This window comes from Varroa jacobsoni, unplaced genomic scaffold (genome assembly GCF_002532875.2).
Source record: "Varroa jacobsoni isolate VJ856 unplaced genomic scaffold, vjacob_1.0 scaffold_75, whole genome shotgun sequence".
Lineage (NCBI taxonomy): Eukaryota > Metazoa > Arthropoda > Arachnida > Mesostigmata > Varroidae > Varroa > Varroa jacobsoni.
In genome coordinates this window covers 614,687-627,797 of record NW_019212977.1, presented here as the reverse complement: position 1 = coordinate 627,797, position 13,111 = coordinate 614,687, and the positions used below count along the sequence as shown (strand labels likewise).

At 42.3% G+C, this 13,111-nt stretch overlaps 1 protein-coding gene and 1 long non-coding RNA gene across 3 annotated transcripts in view; one reads left to right on the top strand and one right to left on the bottom strand.

Moving 5' to 3' along the window:
* The window catches only part of alpha-Catr (alpha-catenin related), a 101,243-nt gene that overhangs the window by 55,301 nt on the left and 32,831 nt on the right, over positions 1-13,111 (bottom strand). The window lies entirely within an intron of this gene.
* LOC111263137 (uncharacterized) lies at positions 5,742-8,481 on the top strand. Its single transcript, XR_002682053.2, has 3 exons — positions 5,742-5,902; positions 7,936-8,051; positions 8,275-8,481. It is a non-coding gene; the product is annotated as an uncharacterized LOC111263137 (long non-coding RNA).

Here is a 13,111-nt window from a genome sequence, read left to right as displayed (position 1 = left end):
CTACGAAAGCATTTACGAGAAGTTGTCAACATAAGTTGCCTATGCATCGGTACTATTCAACTTACGGGAAGTAGATCCTCAGAAATCATTGAGTGGTATTTAGTATATAGGTGATGTAGGCTTCAGTATGGTAGGTGAATGCGCTTAGCAACAGCATTGTAGACGATCCCCCTGATTGTTAGAACGTTGGTGACTGCTCGTAAACTAGAAAAATGATATGCCTGCAGGATAGCCCTAACGCACTTCTTACAATAACGGCGGAAGCTTTAGGCCCACATTACTTGTAGGGCCGCTATAGCACCGTGTTTCTTTCCGAAGCCGTTTGTATACGTCGGAGCAATCCACTCTCTTTTGAAAGTAAGATGTAGTAAGCGCCAACAATGACGGGAAACCATTCCTCCTACCCATAGTCCGCTTTTGTTGTTCCCAATGCAAATGACATAAGATCATTGTTGTAGAATAAAACCGTTTTAAAGTGCACTCAGGTCTGTATTTGTAGTCTTCAGCAATAGGTACAAATAACGGTGAATGATTAATATGCACGTAAACGAAATATCCTTGTGTACGTCGTATATAACAGATACGTAGCTCATGTAACTAATAGGTAGGACGGTGTGCTGGGAAAATAGTGCATTTCTCTTCCAGCTGGATTGCTACCGCTTTACCAAAAGGCAAATTATTTTTTGGTGCTGGTTATTCTGGTCTTTTAGGACAAAATAAGCCTGAGACTACAGACGTTAAAAAGCCTCGCCGTCGCATTATGTTATAATGTTGAGTTCTTTAGATTAGCGTGGTAAAGCAATAACAACATACGAGATAATCCTTAAAAAGCTGCACAGTTATTACGCCAGGGTTGGTCGAAGCTCCTAATAGCAACAGCGCCTTGGATGCGACCCGCCGCATGGAACTTGCCTCAAAAACATAACGTACTTCAATATATCTGGGGTTCTATCAATGAGCCACACATTCAACACATTCGAGCGAGTCCTAAAAGCAAATACAAGATGAAGCAAAAATGAATGACTTTAAATAAACTAAAGACATTTGGATTCCAGGATGTTCATTGCAGGCCCGAAACACCTGCAACTGGGTGTGTGACGAGGATGCCTTGGCTTCTTCATGAGCACTTCACTGCCATAACTTTCCTCAGGACTATCTAAGGACAAAGGTCGAAGGAGAAAACAATGAGTAAGGATAAACGAGCCGTATTTTCTAGGACCATTCTACGTAGGACATTACAGCGGTGGCAGCAGAATCGCAGGAATAAGCGGGAGCTGATATCCGGTCCTGTTTCAAGGACAGCACCCAATAGCTACTTATGTCTAACGCATATGACAAGCCTTCGCCAGGGAGTAACATCCATCAGCACTTTGATGATTGCAACCGTAACACAGAGAAGCTTGCACTGTTTGTCCCTGTTCTGTTGGGAAATATCGAAGCTTTTTCCTTAGGAGTCGCATCAAAGGTAGCGAACCATTGGCCTGGCGGCCATCCTTAACGGAGGCCACTGTCAGGATGTGTCTCCTGCAACAGAATGGCATTGGACCGACCTTCGTCCAATAAGTATGCTAAGCGGCTTACGCCGCTAGTAGCTGTGCTTTTAATGAATGCGTGGTAGCTATCTTTGTGACCATCGAAGTGACATTTGACTAGTCCAATTGGTTTGAATCAGTCGTGTGATATGTAAGTACCATTAATTTGTATTCCATGATGTGTTCCATCTTAACAAGATCCGACACCCGGCCTCAATTTCCAATTGATGTCTTGAAGCCTGTGTTGGCCAAACTACCCTGGGGATCCCAATTCCGTTGACGATTTGAACAGTCAACGAATTCGTACACCACAGTTAATTTCAATTTTTAAATCGCTACAAGTCTTGCCTGATAGTAAAAGTCTTTCCAGTTCTAAGTTATATATTGGCTTCAGGAACAGTGCACCAGCTCATTGACTAGCTAGATAACAACAAAGTATTTTGCCTTGGTAAAGCTAGCAGTATACCAACAGTTTACCGCTTGCTGCCACCGTCAGACATTAAAGCTCGCCCCCTTAACAAAGCGAAGCAGGATCAGATGGCTCCTAAGACGAAACAGTGGCTAAAGTAGACACTGTTCTCAGCATCCCTCGTCAGCCGATGGCTACATGCGTAGGCCGCTTCAGGTACAAGCCGTGGTAACTTATTCCTTGCCTTAGGCATATCCGCGTACTCGTCATAGCAGCGACCTCCCTATTCTGTGCTTGCTCTATCGCTATTGTCTACTGTAGCAGAGCTCTTTGGAAATTCTCTTGGACGGTTGCTCGCAAGATTGCCTTTTTGTTAAATTATGTGTATAGCGATCCCGCGGCTTGCGCTACATCGCTCTTTCATCGTTCCGTCAGGACCTGGTTCATGCCCCAGCGTTACCTCCTGTTCGTTGTCCAGAACGACGGCTACTACTAGGGGCAACTAAAAAGACAGCATTGATAACCTTACAATTAGACGGCTTCCGTTGGCAAAGAACATTGTTTTGTGACGGAACTTGCATTAATTGCTTTATTCTCACTATCTTTTTCTGTTAATTGCCTTTTCTCTCCCCCTTTTCCGCTCTCAATAGAAAGAACCATATTGAAACATCCTATCAATCTAGTCACTTTATTTATAGATTGTGTTTCCCAGTGAGATTCTGCCTTTGTCGGTACGAAACATTGGTCCAGATTTACAGGGGCACGGCACCTGAATTGGGGCGACCTTTGGCGGACTGTTTATCGTTGCGGAGGTGCGCTTATTTGCTGTTCCTGCTGCGAAAGCCAGTCCTTTCTGACACAAAACTACAAACTCGTTACAACGGGCAATAGTAATACGAAATGTAAGCAAAGATTAGCAGCTCATTCAATGTGTACGCGCTAACAAGATTTTAAGTGTTTTGGGTTACATCAAAGAACCGCAAATGAACCGTATGCAACAGCGAAAAAAGCAGAAGCAGGTTCCAGTCCAATATGGCAGAAAAGCGACAAAAAAACAGTGCGGACTTGAAAGTTAAGTTGGCCGTCTGATGGTGCATTTTTAGTGATTTTTGTGGTCTGATCAGAGGGTTAGTAAAGACATTTGCTGTGAATGAGCGTACGATGTCGCAGATCGTTTACGAAGACTTTAGGTGCGCATTTTATATTATAAAGTCTGTATATATATATATGTATATAGGGACCATACAACTAGGAAATTTGATGAAACAGTAAGTCATCTTTGATTTTCTTCAGACGAGAGATATTCATCGTCGATGAAAAGATGAGCACCTGACGAGGTGTTTGTTGTGGGTAGAAGCAAATTTTCGGCCAAAGTTTACCTTCTCAATGCGGCGGCCAGTTAAAAAAAGAGCTTGTTCCAGAAAAATGAACCAATCGCTAAATAATTCATCTACATATTCTACAAACTGTTGTACAACCATGGACATCTGCCCGATAGTGCAGCAGTTCATACAAGCCGATTGGTGGTTGAAAATACAAGCGGGTTCTGGGATAAGCACATATGGTCATCAAACAGCTTCGATTTGAACCGGATAGAGAGTTACTTAACGAGCGTCCGAAAGGCCTGGACATGATATCATCGAATCGCTCTCGCACACTATTAAGAAATCGTTCGATGAATTGCAAAAACGACATTTGAAACAAATCTGTGACTGGCCTAGGACCGGCCTCGAAGCTTTAGTCACGGTGAACGATGGCTATAATGATGACTATCAAAAATGACACCTTTAGCACTTGTGAAGAAAAAATTAAATATCTATTTTTTATTTAAATACAGTTTTAAAAATAAGGCATAACAAAAAAATCTCAACTGAGGTGCCGCAGTGTGCAATGTGGGTGTGCGTAGTCTTTTCGTGCCTAAAAATTACCGTGTGTATTGTCACATCAAGACACAGTAATTTTAGAGCTTTTAAAAATATAGCTTTTTAGATATGTACACTCAATTAAGATGCTGGCATTACCAGGGGTGAGACGAATTTACAACAGGCCTCAAAGCCCTATCCATCTTCTTGTCATCCACTATTAAACATGCAATCACGACTACAAACGGCATTCATAGCAATTGTCTCTTCCAAACCAGCTGCACTTATAACAATAATCTGTTTTTCGTTAAGCAAACGGCAAATATCTTCTTTTACTACAACTTTTGCTCTTTTCCCTTTTTTCTCTGCCCTTCTTTTCTTGTTATCTATCTCTTTTGTTAACTGATCAGATATACAAATTCGGCTCTACACTAAGGAGTCGTCTTTGAATCAGAAGATGTATTTTACGAAGCTGGTGGAGCTTGTAGCATTGCCTGGTCTAATACCCGACGAGTACCGATGGACAACATGTGCGAATAACCGTTGTTTCATCGTAAAAGTCTACCAGAAACGGCTAGCTATCTTAGCTGCTGAGGTGAGCAAATGCTGCTAAAAATGCCTGTTCCACATCCCCTGATCTGCGTTCCCTAAGAGTTCTTCAAGAAGGAATCACCTTGGCCTTTTTCCGTTAGTCAAACCCTTATGTTTTAATTTCCTTTTCTATGTGTTTTGCTTCTCGTGTGAAAACAAACAGAGGTCACCCAGTGACAAACAAGCAGCAGAGGCCATGAACGACTTATTCCGCAACCCTTATTTTTCCCGTGACACACCTTCCTGCTGTGATTCGCTACGATTACCTTAGCATACACTGCAGTGCTGCTGTAACCTCTACTGAAACGGCCCGAATGCAAATTCCTTCATGTGCCGGATACCAAGTGGTCGCCGAACAAAACCGCTTACACAACAAGCGCGCTAGCCGTTAAAGACGGCGCTACTAGAACCACGACAAAAGCAAAGTATGCAGGGTCCTCCAGGACAACACATGGCTTCAGTTAGCTCATTTGCCCACTGGCTGTCTCGATGCTTCGATTGTACCAGCTGAACACAACGTCAGCCCTTAAGCCGAAACAGGGCTGCTTTTGACACCCACGGCCTCTGAAACTTCAGTATAGTTTTACCATGCCTAGCCGAACGTCATCGCTACGTGGTCTCAATGACCGTAAACGAAGTCCACAGATATTGTGCAGCAGTTATCCTCGTGATCATCAAATCGTTCCCTAAAAAGGCTCACAGAGCCACACAGGAAGGAAAGCCAATCAACCAAGTTGATCGCGAACTCTTCGCCGTTGCAGCCTAAACTGACTACGAGAAACAGAAGCAAACTCAACTGACTGGTGAATGACGGTAAACACACGAACAAGTCAAAACCTAAAGCAGCGATAGATGGCGCATTTTCCCAAAATTCAAAACACCAAACAATCTCTAAAGTCAGCAGCTGCACACGACGATAACGTGCCAACCCGAGAAAAAACGGCCGAACAAAAGACATCGATAAAATATAACCGCAAAGCAATGCAGTTGGTGCAAGACAACAGCAAGTCAAGCCAAGCTAGCCAAAGGTAGAATAGGGCAAACTAAGGCGAAAGGGAGAGCTGGGGCTTCTTCCGGCCCTAGTTTGGGACCTTGCCGCCATACTACTAGTGTTTAGCACATAGACAACATCAATGGAATCAAGTGGCGAACGGACGGGCCCACCGAATGACGTGATGTTTGCACGTTCGTGAATAAATCATCCAAGGCTAGGATCCCCACCTCCGGTTCGTCCTGCCGTGACAAGCTGCGGAGGCTTCGCAGCTTGTCACGGCAGGACAAACAAGACACAGGCATGACCTTGCACACTTACTGGAGACTGAAAGCAAGTAAGCAAGAGAAGCGCTGGTGGGAGGGAAACGATACTCACGAACGTGCAAACTAACCACGGCAACAGCACCACAACGGAAATAGTAGCGCTAAGATGGCAACGAGACAACAGAAAATATACGGTGATGCGCGGCAAAAACAACGAGCGACAACAGAGGATAACTTACTTATGATGGAAGGTAGGTGTTATAAGTATAATGTTGTATATGTACAACGTTGGCTTTAGAGTTTTTTTCGACACCTTTACGGAAACTGTGCAACAATAGGTTATCGATGCCCAAATGCTCTGTCGACGAATAAAACAAACGGGGGCAGCTGTTAACGAAAGACGGAGGGTTAGGTTACATCTAAATTGAGTTAATTACGATGCTTCTAAACTATGCCCTAATAAGTTTGATGCGACACCTCAACTCTTAACATATGTGTGTATGTATCGCACATTGAGGCTTACATGATTTGTCCAGACACTCGGCAGGTTTGCAGCTAGGTACTTAATAGGTTAGGGAATTGCGACAAGTAGTTTGTTGTGATGAAATAATGCGGATTTGGGGTTTACATACGCATGTCTGCTACATACTGGCTTGCGCAGAAGCAAAGAAGCTTTTTATCACGTACAATTCTGACTACAAAAATCTAATATGATATATATCATAAAAGTATGTGGCTTGGTCTACTCCTATATGCCATACAGCCAATAGTTAACAATATATGGCGAAACCATTCAATCATGTTTGTAAAGATATAATGTTCAGCCATACAACAATGCTACCCCATATTTCGTTACTCTTTTTGTCCTGATTTCTGCAACAGTCGGCACAGGTCTGAACCCTGGCAATTTGTATTCGTTATACGTCACGTTTTTTTAATAAATCACTTTTTTTTCCCGCACGACGCCAGTTAAATAGCAAAACCATCCATAACTTGAATTTATACATTTTAACATTTCTTTGTCTTGCAAACATGCAACAACTCTCGCTCTAACGGACGTAATTACTTGGGTTTTGCTCCCCCTTTTCTTTCGGCAAAAACGAAACAAATAGAGTCAACTTAACCTGTTTTTGATTTATCTTATAACCTGTCTCATCAGTCCTTGTTTTTACATTAGCCTTCAGTAACGTGCACTGCTAAATCATAATTATCAAGATTATGGTGGAATTATTATTAGGATTATGGAATTATATAACCATGGTTAATTCAGTCAGTAGTTCGTTAACTGTCCGTCTGCTGCAGTTTTTGGCGCCGTATTTCTTGTACCTTTTTGGGCGAAAGGACAGAAGAAGGCACGATATGAACAAAAAACGTAAAAAAAAAGACCAGCGGCCAGAGGCAAAAGGACCATGCGAAGAGCTTCATGCAAGTATTGCCTTCCGTAGGAGATAGCAACGTAAAAAAAGGGAGAGCGAGAAGATTTTAGGCTCGCTGAGCCGTAACAGTAAATCCGCCGAAGCCCCAAGCGTCGAGCAATCTTAACTTTGCATGCGAACCTAGTACGCTTGTTTTTTTTTTTTTACTTGGTACCGCTGGGTCGTCGGCGTCTTTATAAAGACAAAGAATAATGTGCAATCATTGCTTTCCCGCGCCTGTTTTTATTTCCTTTAACAAACTCTTACATGCCTCAAGGTGTACTCAATCCTTTCACACCATCTGTTCACCGTTTTTACCGACTTCTTTGTACAGTATCTACCGTTATGACCCGGCTGTCACCTCAACTACTTGTATGAAAGAATGAATTCTATCTTCATCACTAACAAATGCTATTGCACTAGTACGGACAAATGAAGCCGACAAATAGAAAAAAACGACAGCTGGTACAGTTTTTCCTATACTACTGACATCACTAACGATTGCCGGGAAACATGAGTGACTCCTACCTTCATTCATTGCTCGGACCCAATCTAACCCTAGCCCATAGGTCGTACTTAGCTAGCTAGATTGATAACAAGTATGGTCAGCGGCTTTAAACAAGAATATAGAATATATAAGCTAATTCTGGGTGACTTTTCGCATGCGTTGTGGATGTGCGTACATGTACGTGCAATATAATATGTGTTCACCACATATCTTCCATATATTTGTGCGAATCTAATCGTGCATGGTACCTGTAGACGAGTACAGCAGTACGTAGGGGAGACCAGTTGCTTATTTTGAAGAAGAGAAGTCACTCGGAAACTTGCAGACCTACTGATCGCTGTCATTTTTCTAAAATGGATAGGAGCATAAAGGCGGGCCTAAGGTATCGGACCGCGATAATACAACAAGACAGCAATAAGCCAGTTCTCCACACGCCGCGGACATCGTCCAGATCTCATCGGTCCTTCCCTTCTAGTCGTGGGTACCTTTCTCATGACTCCTGTTTCCCTATTTACCAATTCCTTTCTTTATCGTCTGTTGCAAAACAAATGCAAAGGATGCAGAACATTGAAAAGAATTACCGAAAGCTAAATGTTCATTGTTCTTTTTCCCTCCACGTGCATATCCTTCCCATATATTCATTTGGCGTTTCTTTGACATGTTTGGCTTTTGCCTTACTTTGTCTTTTTTCTCGCTAAAGGACACACAACCGATGAAGGCTGCAGGGCAAACTACCACTGTTCCAGCCAGCGCGAGCACAAAGCATCGACGGACAATCGGAGGCAAGAACTCGGCCATCTCCGTTGTCATCCAGCTCTCAGAAGAAGTAGCAGTCGAAAAATGACGATCTTTCCCACAAAAACAGCGTGCATCTATTACTTTTATTAAAATGAAAAAGTTCTCGCTATTGAAGTGCACTCGTTGTTGTTTCACTCGACAAACGATAGAACCTAAAGGTTCTATTTGTTACGACTATGTTCTATTTTCGTTAATATAAACTACCGCTTATGATTTTGTCGTATAAACGACACGAATATTTTAGAATAAAGATTTACTAACTAATAAAGCGTAGCGTAGGTATTATCCACAGGCAGTAGAGTTTTACTAGTAACTATTAAACCATTTACTTCGTTATATTCCCGTTGTTACAACAATGTAAACTGTGCTAGTGTTGCGGAGTTCCACGCCCTTATCTCCTAGGAATGGATGTTTCACGTACAAAAAATCCCTAATTAACCAAATGAAAAGAGGGGGTTATTGGCAATTTGATTGGTTAGTAGGTAAAACGTTCTGCGAAGCTGCTCAGGGGCCCAGTTTTAACGGTGCTGTTATGCTAACCTTTCAGCCTTCACCTCCTTTGGTCTGTATCAACTTTTGGCGGCTCGCACGCTCTAAGCGTAGATGTCACCAGTTGTTAAATAAGTGGCTAGCTAAAGTCGCTGTCGCATGGTGACTGACAATACCGTAAACGAATCAAAGTTCCCCGAAGCGTGTGGCTTTGGAACAGGTAATGACTAGTAGGCCAACCCTGTAGTGGAATGAACGGCCAGAAAAGCCTTCTTGCCGTAACAGAAACGATCTTAGTTTATTCTATCAGTTGGACTCGCTATCCGTGATAAAATAGGTTGATTTAATTTAGCATGGATTCAGGCTTGTCTCATCGACAAAAGCAGCCAAATTATGTTAGTCCTCCATTCTAACCTACGGTAAACTAGCTATCACTATAAAAGACAACGTAAATACCGAAAAACGTTATACCGGCTCGCTGTACTCAGCTGATTTTGAGTCTGAACAGAGCAGTCAACCAGGCTCAGGTTTAAGTTGCGGAATTAGTGGACTCCGAGATTGTATGCTATCACGATTCAAGCCACCTCAGTATCGCAGAAATTAGTAGTCAGGTAACTAGGTTTGTTCATAGTAAGCGAACGCATCTCATAAGCTTATTGGATCATTTAAGCGGAATAATTATGCATGACTGGGTTTACTACAACGGATATCGAGGACTCGGTACGTTTCGAAAATTGCACAGCTCATAGAAACAGCTATTAAAAAAACACGGAAATTACGTGACTGAAGTAAGTCGATTTAGATGCTAATAAAAACATTAAATTAATTAGCTTCTCTCGTTGGAATCATTCATTTTGGTACTTAGGCACGTGTTATTCCATCCCGTGCATACTGTCGATTGTTAGAACCTGCCGTCAGGTCAGATCCTAGAGAATACCATCTGAACGCTTATGTTATTGTATCCGATCATACATCTCTGATTGAAACAACGACATTTTAAATAAGACCCAGGGTTTTTACGTGTAGAAAGCACATTGAAGCTACCGCAATTTGATTACATCACAGAAGGTGTAGAAGATAGTGTGTCCTATCTTTCAGAATAACAGTAAACAGAAACGTTTTGTTAAAAAATTTATAAGCTATCAATATACAAGCCACTGAATTTAGCTCAACTGAATTTTTCTCAACTGAAACCATCATGAAGCCATCGGAACCGTTTATTTTTTTAGGTTTATCGATAACAAATCTTGAAGATACTTTTCAACATGCTTAAAGTAAGTTGACTTGCTTGAATGGGCTGAAGGAACACCCCGAAACTCGTATCGGCGTTCCCTCCTATCTAAACATATGCCCCATTCCTGGACCCGTTTCTTCAGACATGCATATTTTACGAAGGCGCGATACGCGGATTGCCTGTAGGCTGATAGTTGACAGCGCGGGTACCGTCTTTAATATATGAAAGCATTAAGGCCCATTTGATGGGCAGAGGAAAACACAATCAGAAGCCCTTTCAGTGATCTTAGCCCGAACGATCGTCAGCTGACTACAATAATAAATTCTTCATGTCGTTTCGTGCTATGAGCTGGGTCGTGACGGTGATACTGGTCTGATTCGATTGTGGACTTTGTTTGGTAGCAAACTCCACAATTTGAGCGAATTGTTTTCTAAAGTAAAAACAAGATTTGTTGCGGCAGCTCTCGATGAATCCAGTTATAAGGGTGTTTTTGACTTGGGCGACTATATTATTGAAAATGGCAGAGTACGTATGTGGATATAGAGCACAGGCAAGTGGTACAAACAGCTTTTACGAGTCGTTGCTCTTGACTGCGTTCAAGCTATACTAACGCTGGATGCAAGCAAGAAGATGTACTAACGTATTTCTGTATTTTTAGCCATTTTTGGCAGTTGAACCAATAGTCTCGCGTATCCTATATGCACATTGCATTTCTGTCTAGCAAGTTTCCTGCTAAACGATCGATGCAAATGAGATCGGACAACAGTCGCTTGAACCCATAAAAACTGTTTGAGTTGAGCTATTGCTGCTGGCGCAGGCCGGATCGTTAAGCTAAACAAAAATTCACTTTCCCTGGGTCAACCAGCCGTTCGAGCTCGCTGCCGTACGCTGAAATCGAGTTTAGCAATTCTCCACCATTAGCGTCTGCCGATCGCAGCGTCCCTTGAGTCGCAGTCTCGGGACTTCTTTGCATGTAGAACTATATATACTTCAGGCGAACTCTACCGAGTTGCTGATGGTCATATGATCCTGGAGTTCAGGCATAATGTGGCTAGATTACTATACTCGTAGTATTCATACGTATCGTGTTAATATGTCAATACATATTCACCTTTACAACAAGTTTACCAGAGGCGTACTCTCTCATCAGCAACGTTTTCAGATGTGATCGTTAACAGTCAAACGGCGATAGCAATATTGGCTGGCTACATGTGTCTGGGATCTGCGATGCAGGATGCGCCTGATGTTCGGAAGCATTCTTAATGGTTCGTTCGTCGTTGTTAATCAGACGATAGAAACGAAGGCTACGACTTACCCGTGCTAATGTAAGTAGCTGTCAAAGCGAAGCCAGTTCCCTGAATTGTAGATTTAGGCACGAAATCAGTGTTTCGATGTAGTAGATGAGCTAATGGCATTTTGCACTGCCTCCCAAGTTTCAAGGCAGTAACAGCAGCTGATAGCCTCGCGGATGTCAATCCACCCGCCTACCAGTTTCTACTGGTTTAGAAATGAGAGTTCGCAATCATGTGTACTGAACGCTAACACAAAATAATTACCGAAACGTTAAATTCTGCTAGTCATACAAAGACTAGCCGCTTAGTAAGAAACGTCAGTGGACGAACAGAAAGCGAGTGTATTTCATGAAACGTTGACGTCCTATTCGTCAACACTTACAGGATTCTCGGAGCGGCGGGAATGGGCCTTTGCGATTAGCCCCATTTCTAGCTGATATGCTCGTATCGTGATGCTACTACAGTCGCCGGCGTGTCACACCTACCGTTATAGAAAAATAAAAAAAAAAAAACGTTTAAGCTTTTTCCGATCATCCTCCTTTGGACATGAACGATAACAAGCTTTAACAACACAGCAGTCTATTGTAGTTTAAAGGAAACGTCTATGTTGCGCCCGATTTATTATGTCTCAAAGTACTCTACTAACGAAATAAGCACTTGTACGTATGTAAGCGCTTATCTTAAAGTACAGACGTTTGAAAACACTTTCGCTGTTGATTTCCAATAGCGATATGTAATTTGCCGGTCTGGCCGTATATGTACGACTAGGGGCAATGTACGCTCACGTCTTGAGGACTGCTCGTTTAAATCGATCTCTGACGTTGCTAATGGCGCAGTTGCTCGACAACTATGACAAAACGAGATAGAGGAGCGCAGCGCCAGAAATACATCCAACCAGGAAAAAGCAAAATCTAGAAGCATTTACGTGGATTGACTGCCATTACCTAGAATAGGCCACGTAGATTTGCTACTGGGTGTATACCTGTTGAATTACTGTACAAATTAGTTAGTGTTAATTAATTAAATAATAATTAAATTACTGGCGAATCAACTCTTCTATCATCATTCTATCGCATATTAATCCTACTTGAACTAGAAAATTAATGTTATCATGTTGACGTCCTGGATCGGCGCATTTAAGCATCACGCTGAGTGGTTAACCTTCAGAGAGAAATTGACCAATTTCCTAGTGTTTACTTTATCCGGTGGATGGGTACATTATCACTTAACCACCACTAAAATTTCGTCTGCTGTGATGGCGTCAGTGTGACATTCATAGCCAACATTTTCTTGCTAAAAATATGGCACCCAAGTACGGACAGTTTTAGTATTCAGCCCGGGTAAACGCGCCTCTTCTTAGCAATAGCAATGAAATTGCTACCAATGCCACCGGTGTAAAGTCGTCTTGCGGCCGGATGCCGATTTAATCTCTTATCGTAAACACTGCAATAACTACTTAAGACCTTGTCAAATTGAGATCAACAGAGATAACGATGAAAAGCCTGCCATTTTACAGGCAACAATGACAACATTCGGACCCTTCGAACGCTGTTTGGTAACAAAACGAGAGTCGGCGACGCAGAGTTGGCGCTCGGAACTGCATAGGGAGGAATACCTAGGCATTTGAAAGTGGTAATGTAAATATTAGCTGGAGATCATGCTCAACCGAGCGTATTTCCGCGTATATATCAATGTATTTCTGCGAACAACCTTTATTTAATACG